Source organism: Lucilia sericata, unplaced genomic scaffold, assembly GCF_015586225.1.
Source record: "Lucilia sericata isolate MDLA Ls3-8-SP2 unplaced genomic scaffold, ASM1558622v1 Contig000380F_arrow, whole genome shotgun sequence".
In the NCBI taxonomy this organism is placed as follows: domain Eukaryota; kingdom Metazoa; phylum Arthropoda; class Insecta; order Diptera; family Calliphoridae; genus Lucilia; species Lucilia sericata.
In genome coordinates, this window is record NW_023994399.1 from 179,526 (window position 1) to 198,978 (window position 19,453).

At 25.2% G+C, this 19,453-nt stretch overlaps 2 non-coding genes across 2 annotated transcripts; both read left to right on the plus strand.

The window, feature by feature from the left end:
* Positions 1 to 8,937: 8,937 nt before the first annotated feature.
* LOC119604296 lies at positions 8,938 to 9,044 on the plus strand. The gene has a single exon (XR_005231505.1). It is a non-coding gene; the product is annotated as a U6 spliceosomal RNA (small nuclear RNA).
* A 3,022-nt stretch (positions 9,045 to 12,066) lies between these two features.
* On the plus strand, positions 12,067 to 12,173 carry LOC119604297. The gene has a single exon (XR_005231506.1). It is a non-coding gene; the product is annotated as a U6 spliceosomal RNA (small nuclear RNA).
* Positions 12,174 to 19,453: the final 7,280 nt, after the last annotated feature.

Sequence of the window (19,453 nt, forward strand, 5' to 3'; positions counted from 1 at the left end):
AAAACTCAAAGAAAGAGAGAATAGTGAAATATTCACAAAATCTTGACTATTACTGAGCAGTCCATTTTATGGACATTTCTATACGATTTTTCTAGAAGTCACCAAAATACTGGATATTTCACAAAATCTATCATTCATGAAAATTTAAACAAAATACAAAGATTTCTATAACAATTTCTACAAAAACTCAACTGAATATTAAAATATTTTCACAAAAGTAGAAATATCTTTCGAAATTTATGAAAAGTCACTGGATAGTGAATATTTCAGAAAACCTTTTAAGTTTGTCAACGATTTTTTCTAGTCAACCAAATAATGAAATATTTCACAAAATCTTGCAATGTTTCTGACAGTTGATTTTTTAGAACAAAATATTTCACAAAATCTATCATTCATGAAAATTTAAAAAAATACAAAGATTTCTCAAAATTTCTATAACAATTCTAAAAACTCAACGGAATATTAAAATATTCACAAAAGTAGAATATCTTTCGAAATTTATGAAAAGTCAACTGTAATAGTGAAATATTTCAAGAAAAACCTTTTAAGTTTGTCAACGATTTTTCTAGAAAGTCAACCAAATAATGGAAATATTCACAAAATCTTGCAATGTTCTGAACAGTTGATTTTTAGAAACAAAAGTAGAAATATCTTGCAAATTTATAAAAAGCCAACTAAATAGAGATATATTTCAATAAAATCGTCTATGTTTGTCAACGATTTTTTTCTAGAAAGTCACCCAAATAGTGAAATATTTCACAAAAACTTACAATTTACTGAAGAGTTGATTTCTAGAAATAGTCTTACATTCAGATACAAATTAAAAAAAATGCAAGATTTCAACAAAATTTCTATAAAAAGTAGAAATATCTTTCAAATTTCTAAAACTCAACTGAGTAGTAAAATATTTCACAAAAGTAGAAATATCTTGCAAATTTATGAAAGTCATCTTGATAGTGAAATATTTCACAAATCTTCTAAGTTTGTAAACGATTTTTCCTAGAAGGTCAACCAAATAGTGAAATATTTCACAAAATCTTGCAATGTTCTGAACATGATTTTTTTTGCAATGTTCTGAACAGTGATTTTTTAGAAACAAACGTATAATATCTTGCAAGTTATAAAAAGCCAACTGAATGAGATATATTTCATAAATCTTCTATGTTTGTCAACGATAGAAATCTTACAATTTACTGAGAGTTGATTTTCTAGAACTAGTCTTACATTCAGATACAAATTAAAAAAAAATGCAAAGATTTCACAAAATTTCTATAAAAAGTAGAAATATCTTTCAAATTCTAAAAACTCAACTGAGTAGTAAAATATTTAACACAAGTAGAAATATCTTGCAAATTTATGAAAAGTCATCTGGATGGTGAAATATTTCACAAAATCTTCTAAGTTTGTAAACGATTTTTTCTAGAAGGTCAACCAAATAGTGAAATATTTCACAAAAATCTTGCAATGTACTGAACAGTTGATTTTTTAGAAACAAAAGTAGAAATATCTTGCAAATTTATAAAAAGCCAACTGAATAGAGATATATTTCATAAAATCTTCTATGTTTGTCAACGAATTTTTTCTAGAATGTCACCCAAATAGTGAAATATTTCACAAAATCTTATATTTCATCAAATCTTGCATGTTCTGAACAGTTGATTTTTTTGCAATGTTCTGAACAGTTGATTTTTTAGAAACAAAAGTATAAATATCTTGCAAGTTTATAAAAAGCCAACTGAATGAGATATATTTCATAAAATCTTCTATGTTTGTCAACGATTTTTCTAGAAATCTTACAATTTACTAAAGAGTTGATTTTCTAGAAATAGTCTTACATTCAGATACAAATTAAAAAAAATGCAAAGATTTCACAAAATTACTGTAAAAAGTAGAAAATATCTTTCAAATTTAATATATCTTGCAAAGTTATGAAAAGTCATCTGGATGGTGAAATATTTCACAAATCTTCTAAGTTTGTAAACGATTTTTTCTAGAAGGTCAACCAAATAGTGAAAAGTCAACTGGATAGTGCAATATTTCACAAAATCTTTTAAGTTTGTCAACGTTTTTTCAAGAAATAGTGAAATATTTCACAAAATCTTGCAATGTTCTAAACAGTTGATTTTTTAGAACAAAAGTAGAAATATCTTGCACTTTATAAAAAGCCAACTGAATAGAACCTATTTCATAAAATCTTCTATGTTTGTCAAAGATTTTTTCTAGAAAGTCACCCAAATAGTGAAACATTCACAAAATCTACAATTTACTGAAGATTGATTTCTAGAAATAGTCTTACATTCAGTACATATTAAAAAAATGCAAAGATTTCACAAAATTTCTATAAAAAATAGAAATATCATTAAAATTTCTAAAACTCACTGAGTAGTAAAAATATTTCACACAAGTAGAAATATCTTGCAATTTATGAACAAGTCATCTGGATAGTGAAAATATTTCACAAAATCTTCTAAGTTTGTAAACAATTTTTTCTAGAAGGTCAACCAAATAGTTAAATTTTCACAAAATCTTGCAATTTACTGAATAGTTGATATTTTAGAAACAAAACTAGAAATCTTGCAAATTTCTAAAAAGTCAACTGAATAGTAAAATATTTCACAAAAGTAGAAATATCTTGCAAATTTCTAATACGTCAACTGAATAGAGACATATTTCACAAAATCTTCGAATTTTGCCAAGATTGTTTTAGATAGTCACCCAAATAGTGAAATATTTCACAAAATCTTGCAATTTACTGAATAGTTTATAATTTAGAAACAGCCTTACATTCAGTTACAAATTTTAAAAATACAAAGAAAGAGAGAATATTGAAATATTTCACAATTTTAGGACATTCCTATACGATTTTTCTAGAAGTCACCCAAATACTGGAATATTCACAAAATCTACCATTCATGAAAATTAAAAAAAAAAAGATTTCTCAAAATTTCTATAACAATTTCTAAAAACTCAACTGAATAGTAAAATATTTCACAAAAGTAGAAATATCTTGCGAAATTTATGAAAAGTCAACTGGATAGTGAAATATTTCACAAAATCTTTTAAGTTTATAAAAAGCCAACTGAATAGAAACATATTTCATAAAATCTTCTATGTTTGTCAACGATATTTTCTAGAAAGTCAACCAAATAGTGAAATATTTCACAAAATCTTGCAATGTTCTGAACAGTTGATTTTTAGAAACAAAAGTAGAAATATCTTGGAAATTTTTAAAAAGTTACAAATTATAAAAATATAAAGATTATCTAAATCTCTATAAAAGTTGAAATATCTTGCAAATTTCTATAACGTCAACTGAATAGTAAAAATTTCACAAAAGTAGAAATATCTTGCAAATTTCAAAAAGTCAACTGAATAGAGACTATTTCACAAAATCTTCGAATTTTGCTAACGATTTGTTTTACAAAGTTACCCAAATAGTGAAATAGTTCACAAAATCTTGCAACTGAATAGTCGATATTTTAGAAACAGTTTCAGAAACAAATTTTAAAAATTAAAAAAAAAACAGAGATTTCTCAAAATTTCTATAACAATTTCTAAAAACTCAACTGAATAGTAAAATATTACACAAAAGTAGAAATATCTTGCGAAATTTATGAAAAGTCAACTGGATAATGAAATTTTAACAAAATCTTTAAAGTTTGTTAACGATTTTTTCTAGAAAGTCAACCAAATAGTGAAATATTTCACAAAATCTTGCAATGTTCTGAACAGTTGATTTTTTAGAAACAAAGTAGAAATATCTTGCAAATTTTTAAAAAGCCAACTGAATAGAGATATATTTCATAAAATATTCTATGTTTGTCAACGATTTTTTCTAGAAAGTGTGAAATATTTCACAAAATCTTACAATTTACTGAGAATTGATTTTCTAGAAATAGTCTTACATTCAGATACAAATTAAAAAAATGCAAAGATTTCACAAAATATCTCTAAAAAGTAGAAATATCTTTCAAATTCTAAAAACTCAACTGAGGTAATAAAATATTCACAAAAGTAGAAATATCTTGCAAATTTATGAAAAGTCATCTGGATAGTGAAATATTTCACAAATCTTCTAAGTTTGTAAACGATTTTTTCTAGAAGGTTAACCAAATAGTGATATTTTCACAAAATCTTGCAATTTACTGAATAGTTGATATTCTACAAACTGTCTTACATTCAGATAAAAAATTTAAAAAAATACAAAGATTTCTCAAATCTCTATAAAAAGTTAAAAAACTTGCAAATTTCTGAAAAGTCAACTGAATAGTAAAATATTTTACAAAAGTAGAAATATCTTGCAAATATCTAAAAAGTCAATTAAATAGAGAAATATTTCACAAAATCTTCGAATTTTGCCAACGATTTGTTTTACATAGTCACCCAAATAGTGAAATATTTCACAAAATCTTGCATTTTACTGAATAGTTGATATTTAGAAACAAACTAGAAATATCTTGCAAATTTCTAAAAAGTCAACTGAATAGACATATTCACAAAATCTTCGAATTTTGCCAACGATTTGTTTTACAAAGTTACCCATATAGTGAAATATTTCACAAAATCTTGCAATTTACTGAATAGTTGATATTTTAGAAACAGTTTTACATTCAGTTACAAATTGTAAAAATACAAAGTTAAAAAATTTAAAAAATGCAAAGATTTCTCAAAACCTCTATAAAAAGTTGAAATAAAAAGTCAACTTATAGTAATATATTTCTCAAAATCTTCTAATGTTGTCAACGATTTTTTCTAGAAGGTCAACCGAATAGTGAAATATTTCACAAAATCTTGCAGTGTACTGAACAGTTGATTTTCTTGAACAAAAGTAGATATCTTGTAAATTTCTAAAAAAGTCAACTGAATATAGACATATATCACAAAATCTGTCGAATTTTGCCAACGATTTGTTTTTCACCAAAATAGTGAAATATTTCACAAAATCTTCCAATTTACTGTATAGTTGATATTTTAGAAACAGTCTTACATTCAGTAACAATTTTAAAATACAAAGATTCTCAAAATATAAATAAAAAGTGAAAATATCTTGCTAATTCTAAAAAGTCAACTGAATGGTGAAATATTTCACATATCTTGAACATTACTGAACAGTCGATTTTAGGACATTTTTCAACGATTTTTTCTAGAAAGTCACACAAATAGTGAAACAGTTGAATTTCTAGAAACAAAAGTAAAAATATCTAAAACGTCATCAGAATAGAAACATATTTCACAAAATCTTCGAATTTTGTCAGCGATTTATTTTTGAAAGTCACCCAATATGGAAATATTTCACAAAATCTTTTGCAATTTACTGAATAATTGATAGTCTACAAACTGTCTTACATTCAGATACAAAATTTAAAAAAATGCAAAGATTTCTCAAAATCTCTTCAAAAAGCTGAAATATCTTGCAAATTTCAAAAAGTCAAGTAAATAGTAAAATATTTCAAAAAAGTAGAAATATCTCGCAATTGTAAAAGCCAACTGAATATTTCACAAAATCTTCGAATTTTGCCAACGATTGTTTTACATAGTCACCCAAATAGTGAAATATTTCACAAAATCTTGCAATTTACTGAATAGTTCATATTTAGAAACAAAAGTAGAAATATTTTGCAAATTTCTAAAAAGTCAACTGAATAGAGACATATTTCACAAATCTTCGAATTTTGCCAACGATTTGTTTACATAGTCACCCAAATAGTGAAATATTTCACAAAATCTTGCAATTTACTGAACAGTTGATATTTTAGAAACAAAACTAGAAATATCTTGCAAATTTCTAAAAAGTCAACTGAATAGTAAATATTTCACAAAAGGAGAAATATCTTGCAAATTTCTAAAACGTCAACTGAATAGAGACATATTTCACAAAATCTTCGAATTTTGCCAACGATTGTTTTACATAGTCACCCAATACTGGTATATTTCACAAAATCTATCATACATGAAATTAAAAAAAAAAAGATTTCTCAAAAATTTCTATAATAATTTCTAAAAACTCAACTGAATAGTAAAATGTTTCACAAGAAATATCTTGCGAAATTTATGAAAAGTCAACTGGATAGTGAAATATTTAACAAAATCTTTTAAGTGTGTTAACGATAGAAATATCTTTCGAATTTCTAAATGTCAACTGAATAGTGAAATATTTCACAAAAGTAGAAATATCTTGCGAATTTCTAAAAGTCAACTGAATAGAGACATATTTCACAAAATCTTCGAATTTTGCCAAAGATTGTTTTATATAGTCACCCAAATAGTGAAATATTTCACAAAATCTTGCAATTTACTGAATAGTTGATATTTTAGAAACAGTCTTACATTCAGTTACAAATTTTAAAATACAAAGAAAGAGAGAATTTTGAAATATTTCACAAAATTTGAACATTACTGAGCAGTAAATTTTACGACATTCCTATACGATTTTTTCTAGAAGTCACCCAAATACTGGAATATTTCACAAAATCTACCATTCATGAAAATTAAAAAAAAAAAACAAAGATTTCTCAAAATTTCTATAACAATTTCTAAAAACTCAACTGTATAGTAAAATATTTCACAAAAGTAGAAATATCTTGCGAAATTTCAAAAAGTCAACTGGATAGTGAAATATTTCACAAAATTTTTTAAGTTGTTAACGATATTTTCTAGAAAGTCAACCAAATAATGAAATATTCAAAAATCTTGCAATGTTCTGAACAGTTGATTTTTAGAAACAAAAGTAGAAATATCTTGCAAATTTTTAAAAAGCCACTGAATAGAGATATATCTTATCTTAGCATTCAGTTACAAATTAAAAAAATACAAAGATTTATCTAAATCTCTATAAAAGTTGAAATATCTTGCAAATTTCTATAACGTCAACTGAATAGTAAAAATTTCACAAAAGTACAAATATCTTGCAAATTTCAAAAAGTCAACTGAATAGAGACATATTTTGCCAACGATTTGTTTACAAAGTTACCCAAATAGTGAAATAGTTCACAAAATCTTGCAACTGAATAGTTGATATTTTAGAAACAAATTTTAAAAATACAAAGATATCTCAAAATATCTACAAAAGTTGAAATATCTTGATAATTTCTAAAAGGTCAACAGAATAGTGAAATATTTCACAAAATCTTGAACATTACTGAACATTCGATTTTTAGGACATTTTGCTACGATTTTTTTCTAGAAAGTCACAGTTGAATTTCTAGAAACGAAAGTAAAAATATCTTACAAATTTCTAAAACGTCATCAGAATAGAAACATATTTCACAAAATCTTCGAATTTTGTCAGCGATTTATTTAGAAGGTCACCCAAATATAAAAATATTTCACAAAATCTTTTGCAATTTACTGAATAATTGATATTCTACAAACTGTCTTACATTCAGATACAAAATTTAAAAAACGAAAAGATTCTCAAAATATCAATAAAAAGTTGAAATATCTTGCAAATTTCAAAAAGTCAACTGAATAGTAAAATATTTCACAAAAGTAGAAATATCTTGCAAATTTCTAAAAGTCAACTGAATAGAGACATATTTCACAAAATCTTCGAATTTTTTACATAGTCACCCAAATAGTAAAATATTTCACAAGATCTTGCAATTTACTGAATAGTTGATATTTTAGAAACATTCTTACATTCAGTTACAAATTTTAAAAATACAAAGAAAGAGAGAATAGTGAAATATTTCAAAAAATCTTGAAAATTACTGAGCAGTCAATTTTATGACATTTCTATACGATTTTTTCTAGAAGTCACCCAAATACTGGAATATTCCACAAAACCTATCATTCATGAAAATTTAAACAAAATACAAAGATTTCTCAAAATTTCTATAACAATTTCTAAAAACTCAACTGAATAGTAAAATATTTCACAAAAGTAGAAATATCTTTCGAAATTATGAAAAGTCAACTGGATAGTGAAATATTTCAGAAAACCTTTTAGTTTATCAACGATTTTTTCTAGAAAGTCAACCAAATAGTGAAATATTTCACAAAATCTTGCAATGTGCTGATCAGTTGATTTTTTAGAAACAAAGTAGAAATATCTTGCAAATTTATAAAAAGCCAACTAAATAGAGATATTTATTCTAGAAAGTCTCCCAAATAGTGAAATATTTCACAAAATCTTACAATTTACTGAAGAGCTGATTTTCTAGAAATAGTCTTACATTCAGTTACAAATTAAAAAAAATGCAAAGATTTCACAAAATTTCTATAAAAAGTAGAAATATCATTCAAATTTCTAAAAACTCAACTGAGTAGTAAAATATTTCACAAAAGTAGAAATATCTTGCAAATTTATGAAAAGTCATCTGGATAGTGAAATATTTTACAAAATCTTCTAAGTTTGTAAACTATTTTTTCTTGAAGGTCAACCAAATAGTGAAATATTTCACAAAATCTTGCAATGTTCTGAACAGTTGATTTTTTAGAAACAAAAGTAGAAATATCTTGCAAATTTTAAAAAAAGACAAAACAAAATCTTCTATGTTTGTCAACGATTTTTTCTAGAAAGTCACCAAAATAGTGAAATATTTCACAAAATCTTACAATTTACTGAAGAGTTGATTTCTAGAAATAGTCTTACATTCAGATACAAATTAAAAAAAAATGCAAAGATTTTACAAAATTTGTATAAAAGTAGAAATATCTTTCAAATTTCTAAAAATTCAACTGAATAGTAAAATATTTCACAGAGTAGAAATATCTTGCAAATTTATGAAAAGTCATCTGGATGGTGAAATATTTCACAAAATCTTCTAAGTTTGTAAACGATTTTTTTCTAGAGCAAAATAGTGAAATTTTCACAAAATCTTACAATTTACTGAATAGTTGATATTCTACAAACTGTCTTACATTCAGATACAAAATTTAAAAATATGCAAAGATTTCTCAAAATCTCTATAAAAAGTTTAAATAACTAGCAAATTTGTTCTTGCTTCGGCAGAACATATACTAAAATTGGAACGATACAGAGAAGATTAGCATGGCCCCTGCGCAAGGATGATACGCAAAATCGTGAAGCGTTCCACATTTTTATAGCGGTTTATGAGGCGGTTAAAAGTGTATGGCATGACAAGGGAAAATACGCAACATGTACTGATTCTCTTTCCACTCTAGTATCGATTGGTAATTTGAATAATAACCAACATTATATATCCGAAATAAGAAACATTTAAATTCAAAGACAACCGGACATAAAATTAATATGGGTACCTGGACATTGCGGTCCATCTTTCGAATTTCTAAATGTCAACTGAATAGTGAAATATTTCACAAAAGTAGAAATATCTTGCGAATTTCTAAAAGTCAACTGAATAGAGACATATTTCACAAAATCTTCGAATTTTGCCAAAGATTGTTTTATATAGTCACCCAAATAGTAAAATATTTCACAAAATCTTGCAATTTACTGAATAGTTGATATTTTAGAAAACAGTCTTACATTCAGTTACAAATTTTAAAAATACAAGAAAGAGAGAATTTTGAAATATTTCACAAAATTTTGAACATTACTGAGCAGTAAATTTTACGACATTCCTATACGATTTTTTCTAGAAGTCACCCAAATACTGGAATATTTCACAAAATCTACCATTCATGAAAATTAAAAAAAAAAACAAAGATTTCTCAAAATTTCTATAACAATTTCTAAAAACTCAACTGTATAGTAAAATATTTCACAAAGTAGAAATATCTTGCGAAATTTCAAAAAGTCAACTGGATAGTGAAATATTTCACAAAATTTTTTAAGTTTGTTAACGATATTTTCTAGAAAGTCAACCAAATAATGAAATATTTCAAAAATCTTGCAATGTTCTGAACAGTTGATTTTTAGAAACAAAAGTAGAAATATCTTGCAAATTTTTAAAAAGCCAACTGAATAGAGATATATCTTATCTTAGCATTCAGTTACAAATTAAAAAAATACAAAGATTTATCTAAATCTCTATAAAAGTTGAAATATCTTGCAAATTTCTATAACGTCAACTGAATAGTAAAAATTTCACAAAAGTACAAATATCTTGCAAATTTCAAAAAGTCAACTGAATAGAGACATATTTTGCCAACGATTTGTTTTACAAAGTTACCCAAATAGTGAAATAGTTCACAAAATCTTGCAACTGAATAGCTGATATTTTAGAAACAAATTTTAAAAATACAAAGATATCTCAAAATATCTACAAAAAGTTGAAATATCTTGATAATTTCTAAAAGGTCAACAGAATAGTGAAATATTTCACAAAATCTTGAACATTACTGAACATTCGATTTTTAGGACATTTTGCTACGATTTTTTTCTAGAAAGTCACAGTTGAATTTCTAGAAACGAAAGTAAAAATATCTTACAAATTTCTAAAACGTCAGCAGAATAGAAACATATTTCACAAAATCTTCGAATTTTGTCAGCGATTTATTTAGAAGGTCACCCAAATATAAAATATTTCACAAAATCTTTTGCAATTTACTGAATAATTGATATTCTACAAACTGTCTTACATTCAGATACAAAATTTAAAAAACGAAAAGATTTCTCAAAATATCAATAAAAAGTTGAAATATCTTGCAAATTTCAAAAAGTCAACTGAATAGTAAAATATTTCACAAAAGTAGAAATATCTTGCAAATTTCTAAAAGTCAACTGAATAGAGACATATTTCACAAAATCTTCGAATTTTTTACATAGTCACCCAAATAGTAAAATATTTCACAAGATCTTGCAATTTACTGAATAGTTGATATTTTAGAAACATTCTTACATTCAGTTACAAATTTTAAAAATACAAAGAAAGAGAGAATAGTGAAATATTTCAAAAAATCTTGAAAATTACTGAGCAGTCAATTTTATGACATTTCTATACGATTTTTTCTAGAAGTCACCCAAATACTGGAATATTCCACAAAACCTATCATTCATGAAAATTTAAACAAAATACAAAGATTTCTCAAAATTTCTATAACAATTTCTAAAAACTCAACTGAATAGTAAAATATTTCACAAAAGTAGAAATATCTTTCGAAATTTATGAAAAGTCAACTGGATAGTGAAATATTTCAGAAAACCTTTTAAGTTTATCAACGATTTTTTCTAGAAAGTCAACCAAATAGTGAAATATTTCACAAAATCTTGCAATGTGCTGATCAGTTGATTTTTTAGAAACAAAAGTAGAAATATCTTGCAAATTTATAAAAAGCCAACTAAATAGAGATATTTATTCTAGAAAGTCTCCCAAATAGTGAAATATTTCACAAAATCTTACAATTTACTGAAGAGCTGATTTTCTAGAAATAGTCTTACATTCAGTTACAAATTAAAAAAAATGCAAAGATTTCACAAAATTTCTATAAAAAGTAGAAATATCATTCAAATTTCTAAAAACTCAACTGAGTAGTAAAATATTTCACAAAAGTAGAAATATCTTGCAAATTTATGAAAAGTCATCTGGATAGTGAAATATTTTACAAAATCTTCTAAGTTTGTAAACTATTTTTTCTAGAAGGTCAACCAAATAGTGAAATATTTCACAAAATCTTGCAATGTTCTGAACAGTTGATTTTTTAGAAACAAAAGTAGAAATATCTTGCAAATTTTAAAAAAGACAAAACAAAATCTTCTATGTTTGTCAACGATTTTTTCTAGAAAGTCACCAAAATAGTGAAATATTTCACAAAATCTTACAATTTACTGAAGAGTTGATTTTCTAGAAATAGTCTTACATTCAGATACAAATTAAAAAAAAATGCAAAGATTTTACAAAATTTGTATAAAAGTAGAAATATCTTTCAAATTTCTAAAAATTCAACTGAATAGTAAAATATTTCACAAGAGTAGAAATATCTTGCAAATTTATGAAAAGTCATCTGGATGGTGAAATATTTCACAAAATCTTCTAAGTTTGTAAACGATTTTTTTCTAGAAAATAGTGAAATTTTCACAAAATCTTACAATTTACTGAATAGTTGATATTCTACAAACTGTCTTACATTCAGATACAAAATTTAAAAATATGCAAAGATTTCTCAAAATCTCTATAAAAAGTTTAAATAACTAGCAAATTTGTTCTTGCTTCGGCAGAACATATACTAAAATTGGAACGATACAGAGAAGATTAGCATGGCCCCTGCGCAAGGATGATACGCAAAATCGTGAAGCGTTCCACATTTTTATAGCGGTTTATGAGGCGGTTAAAAGTGTATGGCATGACAAGGGAAAATACGCAACATGTACTGATTCTCTTTCCACTCTAGTATCGATTGGTAATTTGAATAATAACCAACATTATATATCCGAAATAAGAAACATTTTAATTCAAAGACAACCGGACATAAAATTAATATGGGTACCTGGACATTGCGGTATAAAAGGTAACGAGTTCGCGGACAAAGTCGCAAGGTCGGCCTCTAATTCCCCACTCCTTACATTTCCTAATTACAATAACAAAGACTGGGAAAGTTTTATTCTATTAAGACTAGTCCAGGAATACAAGGAGAATCTTATTAATAGCACCTCATTTTGGTACAGGAATTTGAATCTTGAAATGACTGATGCTCGCTCCCTTTTACAAAACTTGTCAACTAATTTCAATAGAATAGATATTATAAAATTCGAGCGCTTAAGGCTTGGACATTCTAAATTAACACATGGACACCTAATGAATCTTCCTACATCGCAAATTTGTAACTGCCCATCTCCCGTTTCAAATCCTTCACATATCTTACAACATTGTACTCGATTTACAAATATAAGACATAACATTTTTGGAAATTCTGACCCAGTTAGAGCCTTATTTAATCCATCACCTGACAATATCACAAAAATTATTAACTTCTTAAAAGCAACACATACTTATAACTTCATATAAAATATACATAAATGTACTAATTAATATATATCGATAGTTACTAAAAATTGTTTAAACTTAACATACACTGAGCTAAAGGCCTTAGCAGTTATAGCTCTTATAATTAAAATTATCTTATAATTTCATATTATAAGCTAATAAATAAATAAATAAATAATAAACTAGCAAATTTCTAAAAAGTCAACTGAATAGAGACATATTTCACAAAATCTTCGAATTTTGCCAACGATTGTTTTACATAGTAACCCAAATAGTGAAATATTTCACAAAATCTTGCAATTTACTGAATAGTTGATATTTTAGAAACAAACTTACATTCAGTTACAAATTTTAAAAATACAAAGAAAGTGTGAATAGTGACATATTTTCACAAAATCTTGAACATTACTGAGCAGTCAATTTTAGGACATTTCTATACGATTTTTTGTAGAAGTCACCCAAATACTGGAATATTTCACAACAGCTATCATTCATGAAAATTAAAAAAAACAAAGATTTCTCAAAATGTCTATAACAATTTCTATAAACTCAACTGAGTAGTAAAATATTTCACAACAGTATAAATATCTTGCGAAATTTATGAAAAGTAAACTGGATAGTGAAATATTTCACAAAATCTTTTAAGTTTGTCAACGATTTTTTCTAGAAAGTCAACCACATAGTGAAATATTTCACAAAAACGTGCAATGTTCTGAACAGTTGATTTTTTAGAAACAAAAGTAGAAATATCTTACAAATCTTGCAGTAAATTTTAGGACATTTCTATACGATTTTTTCTAGAAGTCACCCAAATACTGGTATATTTCACAAAATCTATCATTCATGAAAATTAAAAAAAACAAAGATTTCTCAATATTTCTATAACAATTTCTAAAAACTCAACTGAATAGTAAAATATTTCATAAAAGTAGAAATATATTGCGAAATTTAAGAAAAGTCAACTGGATAGTGAAATATTTCACAAAATCTTTTAAGTTTGTCAACGATTTTTTCAAGAAAGTCAACCAAATAGTGAAATATTTCACAAAATCTTGCAATGTTCTAAACAGTTGATTTTTTAGAAACAAAAGTAGAAATATCTTGCAACTTTATAAAAAGCCAACTGAATAGAAACATATTTCATAAAATCTTCTATGTTTGTCAACGATTTTTTCTAGAAAGTCACCCAAATAGTGAAACATTTCACAAAATCTTACAATTTACTGAAGAGTTGATTTTCTAGAAATAGTCTTACATTCAGATACAAATTAAAAAAATGCAAAGATTTCACAAAATTTCTATAAAAAGTAGAAATATCATTAAAATTTCTAAAAACTCAACTGAGTAGTAAAATATTTCGCACAAGTAGAAATATCTTGCAAATTTATGAAAAGTCATCTGGATGGTGAAATATTTCACAAAATCTTCTAAGTTTGTAAACGATTTTTTCTAGAAGGTCAACCAAATAGTGAAAAGTCAACTGGATAGTGAAATATTTCACAAAATCTTTTAAGTTTGTCAACTTTTTTTCAAGAAATAGTGAAATATTTCACAAAATCTTGCAATGTTCTAAACAGTTGATTTTTTAGAAACAAAAGTAGAAATATCTTGCAACTTTATAAAAAGCCAACTGAATAGAAACATATTTCATAAAATCTTCTATGTTTGTCAACGATTTTTTCTAGAAAGTCACCCAAATAGTGAAACATTTCACAAAATCTTACAATTTACTGAAGAGTTGATTTTCTAGAAATAGTCTTACATTCAGATACATATTAAAAAAATGCAAAGATTTCACAAAATTTCTATAAAAAGTAGAAATATCATTAAAATTTCTAAAAACTCAACTGAGTAGTAAAATATTTCACACAAGTAGAAATATCTTGCAAATTTATGAAAAGTCATCTGGATAGTGAAAATATTTCACAAAATCTTCTAAGTTTGTAAACAATTTTTTCTAGAAGGTCAACCAAATAGTTAAATTTTCACAAAATCTTGCAATTTACTGAATAGTTGATATTTTAGAAACAAAACTAGAAATATCTTGCAAATTTCTAAAAAGTCAACTGAATAGTAAAATATTTCACAAAAGTAGAAATATCTTGCAAATTTCTAATACGTCAACTGAATAGAGACATATTTCACAAAATCTTCGAATTTTGCCAAAGATTGTTTTAGATAGTCACCCAAATAGTGAAATATTTCACAAAATCTTGCAATTTACTGAATAGTTTATAATTTAGAAACAGCCTTACATTCAGTTACAAATTTTAAAAATACAAAGAAAGAGAGAATATTGAAATATTTCACAATTTTAGGACATTCCTATACGATTTTTTCTAGAAGTCACCCAAATACTGGAATATTTCACAAAATCTACCATTCATGAAAATTAAAAAAAATAAAGATTTCTCAAAATTTCTATAACAATTTCTAAAAACTCAACTGAATAGTAAAATATTTCACAAAAGTAGAAATATCTTGCGAAATTTATGAAAAGTCAACTGGATAGTGAAATATTTCACAAAATCTTTTAAGTTTATAAAAAGCCAACTGAATAGAAACATATTTCATAAAATCTTCTATGTTTGTCAACGATATTTTCTAGAAAGTCAACCAAATAGTGAAATATTTCACAAAATCTTGCAATGTTCTGAACAGTTGATTTTTAGAAACAAAAGTAGAAATATCTTGGAAATTTTTAAAAAGTTACAAATTATAAAAATATAAAGATTATCTAAATCTCTATAAAAGTTGAAATATCTTGCAAATTTCTATAACGTCAACTGAATAGTAAAAATTTCACAAAAGTAGAAATATCTTGCAAATTTCAAAAAGTCAACTGAATAGAGACATATTTCACAAAATCTTCGAATTTTGCTAACGATTTGTTTTACAAAGTTACCCAAATAGTGAAATAGTTCACAAAATCTTGCAACTGAATAGTCGATATTTTAGAAACAGTTTCAGAAACAAATTTTAAAAATTAAAAAAAAAACAGAGATTTCTCAAAATTTCTATAACAATTTCTAAAAACTCAACTGAATAGTAAAATATTACACAAAAGTAGAAATATCTTGCGAAATTTATGAAAAGTCAACTGGATAATGAAATTTTAACAAAATCTTTAAAGTTTGTTAACGATTTTTTCTAGAAAGTCAACCAAATAGTGAAATATTTCACAAAATCTTGCAATGTTCTGAACAGTTGATTTTTTAGAAACAAAAGTAGAAATATCTTGCAAATTTTTAAAAAGCCAACTGAATAGAGATATATTTCATAAAATATTCTATGTTTGTCAACGATTTTTTCTAGAAAGTGTGAAATATTTCACAAAATCTTACAATTTACTGAAGAATTGATTTTCTAGAAATAGTCTTACATTCAGATACAAATTAAAAAAATGCAAAGATTTCACAAAATATCTCTAAAAAGTAGAAATATCTTTCAAATTTCTAAAAACTCAACTGAGTAATAAAATATTTCACAAAAGTAGAAATATCTTGCAAATTTATGAAAAGTCATCTGGATAGTGAAATATTTCACAAAATCTTCTAAGTTTGTAAACGATTTTTTCTAGAAGGTCAACCAAATAGTGATATTTTCACAAAATCTTGCAATTTACTGAATAGTTGATATTCTACAAACTGTCTTACATTCAGATAAAAAATTTAAAAAAATGCAAAGATTTCTCAAAATCTCTATAAAAAGTTTAAATAACTTGCAAATTTCTGAAAAGTCAACTGAATAGTAAAATATTTTACAAAAGTAGAAATATCTTGCAAATATCTAAAAAGTCAATTAAATAGAGAAATATTTCACAAAATCTTCGAATTTTGCCAACGATTTGTTTTACATAGTCACCCAAATAGTGAAATATTTCACAAAATCTTGCATTTTACTGAATAGTTGATATTTTAGAAACAAAACTAGAAATATCTTGCAAATTTCTAAAAAGTCAACTGAATAGACATATTTCACAAAATCTTCGAATTTTGCCAACGATTTGTTTTACAAAGTTACCCATATAGTGAAATATTTCACAAAATCTTGCAATTTACTGAATAGTTGATATTTTAGAAACAGTTTTACATTCAGTTACAAATTGTAAAAATACAAAGTTAAAAAATTTTAAAAAATGCAAAGATTTCTCAAAACCTCTATAAAAAGTTGAAATAAAAAGTCAACTTATAGTAATATATTTCTCAAAATCTTCTAATGTTGTCAACGATTTTTTCTAGAAGGTCAACCGAATAGTGAAATATTTCACAAAATCTTGCAGTGTACTGAACAGTTGATTTTCTTGAAACAAAAGTAGAATATCTTGTAAATTTCTAAAAAGTCAACTGAATATAGACATATATCACAAAATCTTCGAATTTTGCCAACGATTTGTTTTTCACCAAAATAGTGAAATATTTCACAAAATCTTCCAATTTACTGTATAGTTGATATTTTAGAAACAGTCTTACATTCAGTAACAAATTTTAAAAATACAAAGATTTCTCAAAATATAAATAAAAAGTTGAAATATCTTGCTAATTTCTAAAAAGTCAACTGAATGGTGAAATATTTCACAATATCTTGAACATTACTGAACAGTCGATTTTTAGGACATTTTTCAACGATTTTTTCTAGAAAGTCACACAAATAGTGAAACAGTTGAATTTCTAGAAACAAAAGTAAAAATATCTAAAACGTCATCAGAATAGAAACATATTTCACAAAATCTTCGAATTTTGTCAGCGATTTATTTTTGAAAGTCACCCAAATATGGAAATATTTCACAAAATCTTTTGCAATTTACTGAATAATTGATATTCTACAAACTGTCTTACATTCAGATACAAAATTTAAAAAAATGCAAAGATTTCTCAAAATCTCTTCAAAAAGTTGAAATATCTTGCAAATTTCAAAAAGTCAACTAAATAGTAAAATATTTCAAAAAAGTAGAAATATCTCGCAAATTTCTAAAAGCCAACTGAATATTTCACAAAATCTTCGAATTTTGCCAACGATTGTTTTACATAGTCACCCAAATAGTGAAATATTTCACAAAATCTTGCAATTTACTGAATAGTTCATATTTTAGAAACAAAAGTAGAAATATTTTGCAAATTTCTAAAAAGTCAACTGAATAGAGACATATTTCACAAAATCTTCGAATTTTGCCAACGATTTGTTTTACATAGTCACCCAAATAGTGAAATATTTCACAAAATCTTGCAATTTACTGAATAGTTGATATTTTAGAAACAAAACTAGAAATATCTTGCAAATTTATGAAAAGTCATCTGGATAGTGAAAATATTTCACAAAATCTTCTAAGTTTGTAAACAATTTTTTCTAGAAGGTCAACCAAATAGTTAAATTTTCACAAAATCTTGCAATTTACTGAATAGTTGATATTTTAGAAACAAAACTAGAAATATCTTGCAAATTTCTAAAAAGTCAACTGAATAGTAAAATATTTCACAAAAGGAGAAATATCTTGCAAATTTCTAAAACGTCAACAGAATAGAGACATATTTCACAAAATCTTCGAATTTTGCCAACGATTGTTTTACATAGTCACCCAAATACTGGTATATTTCACAAAATCTATCATACATGAAAATTAAAAAAAAAAGATTTCTCAAAATTTCTATAATAATTTCTAAAAACTCAACTGAATAGTAAAATGTTTCACAAGAAATATCTTGCGAAATTTATGAATTGTCAACTGGATAGTGAAATATTTAACAAAATCTTTTAAGTTTGTTAACGATAGAAATATCTTTCGAATTTCTAAATGTCAACTGAATAGTGAAATATTTCACAAAAGTAGAAATATCTTGCGAATTTCTAAAAGTCAACTGAATAGAGACATATTTCACAAAATCTTCGAATTTTGCCAAAGATTGTTTTATATAGTCACCCAAATAGTGAAATATTTCACAAAATCTTGCAATTTACTGAATAGTTGATATTTTAGAAACAGTCTTACATTCAGTTACAAATTTTAAAAATACAAAGAAAGAGAGAATTTTGAAATATTTCACAAAATTTTGAACATTACTGAGCAGTAAATTTTACGACATTCCTATACGATTTTTTCTAGAAGTCACCCAAATACTGGAATATTTCACAAAATCTACCATTCATGAAAATTAAAAAAAAAAAACAAAGATTTCTCAAAATTTCTATAACAATTTCTAAAAACTCAACTGTATAGTAAAATATTTCACAAAAGTAGAAATATCTTGCGAAATTTCAAAAAGTCAACTGGATAGTGAAATATTTCACAAAATTTTTTAAGTTTGTTAACGATATTTTCTAGAAAGTCAACCAAATAGTGAAATATTTCAAAAATCTTGCAATGTTCTGAACAGTTGATTTTTAGAAACAAAAGTAGAAATATCTTGCAAATTTTTAAAAAGCCAACTGAATAGAGATATATCTTATCTTAGCATTCAGTTACAAATTAAAAAAATACAAAGATTTATCTAAATCTCTATAAAAGTTGAAATATCTTGCAAATTTCTATAACGTCAACTGAATAGTAAAAATTTCACAAAAGTACAAATATCTTGCAAATTTCAAAAAGTCAACTGAATAGAGACATG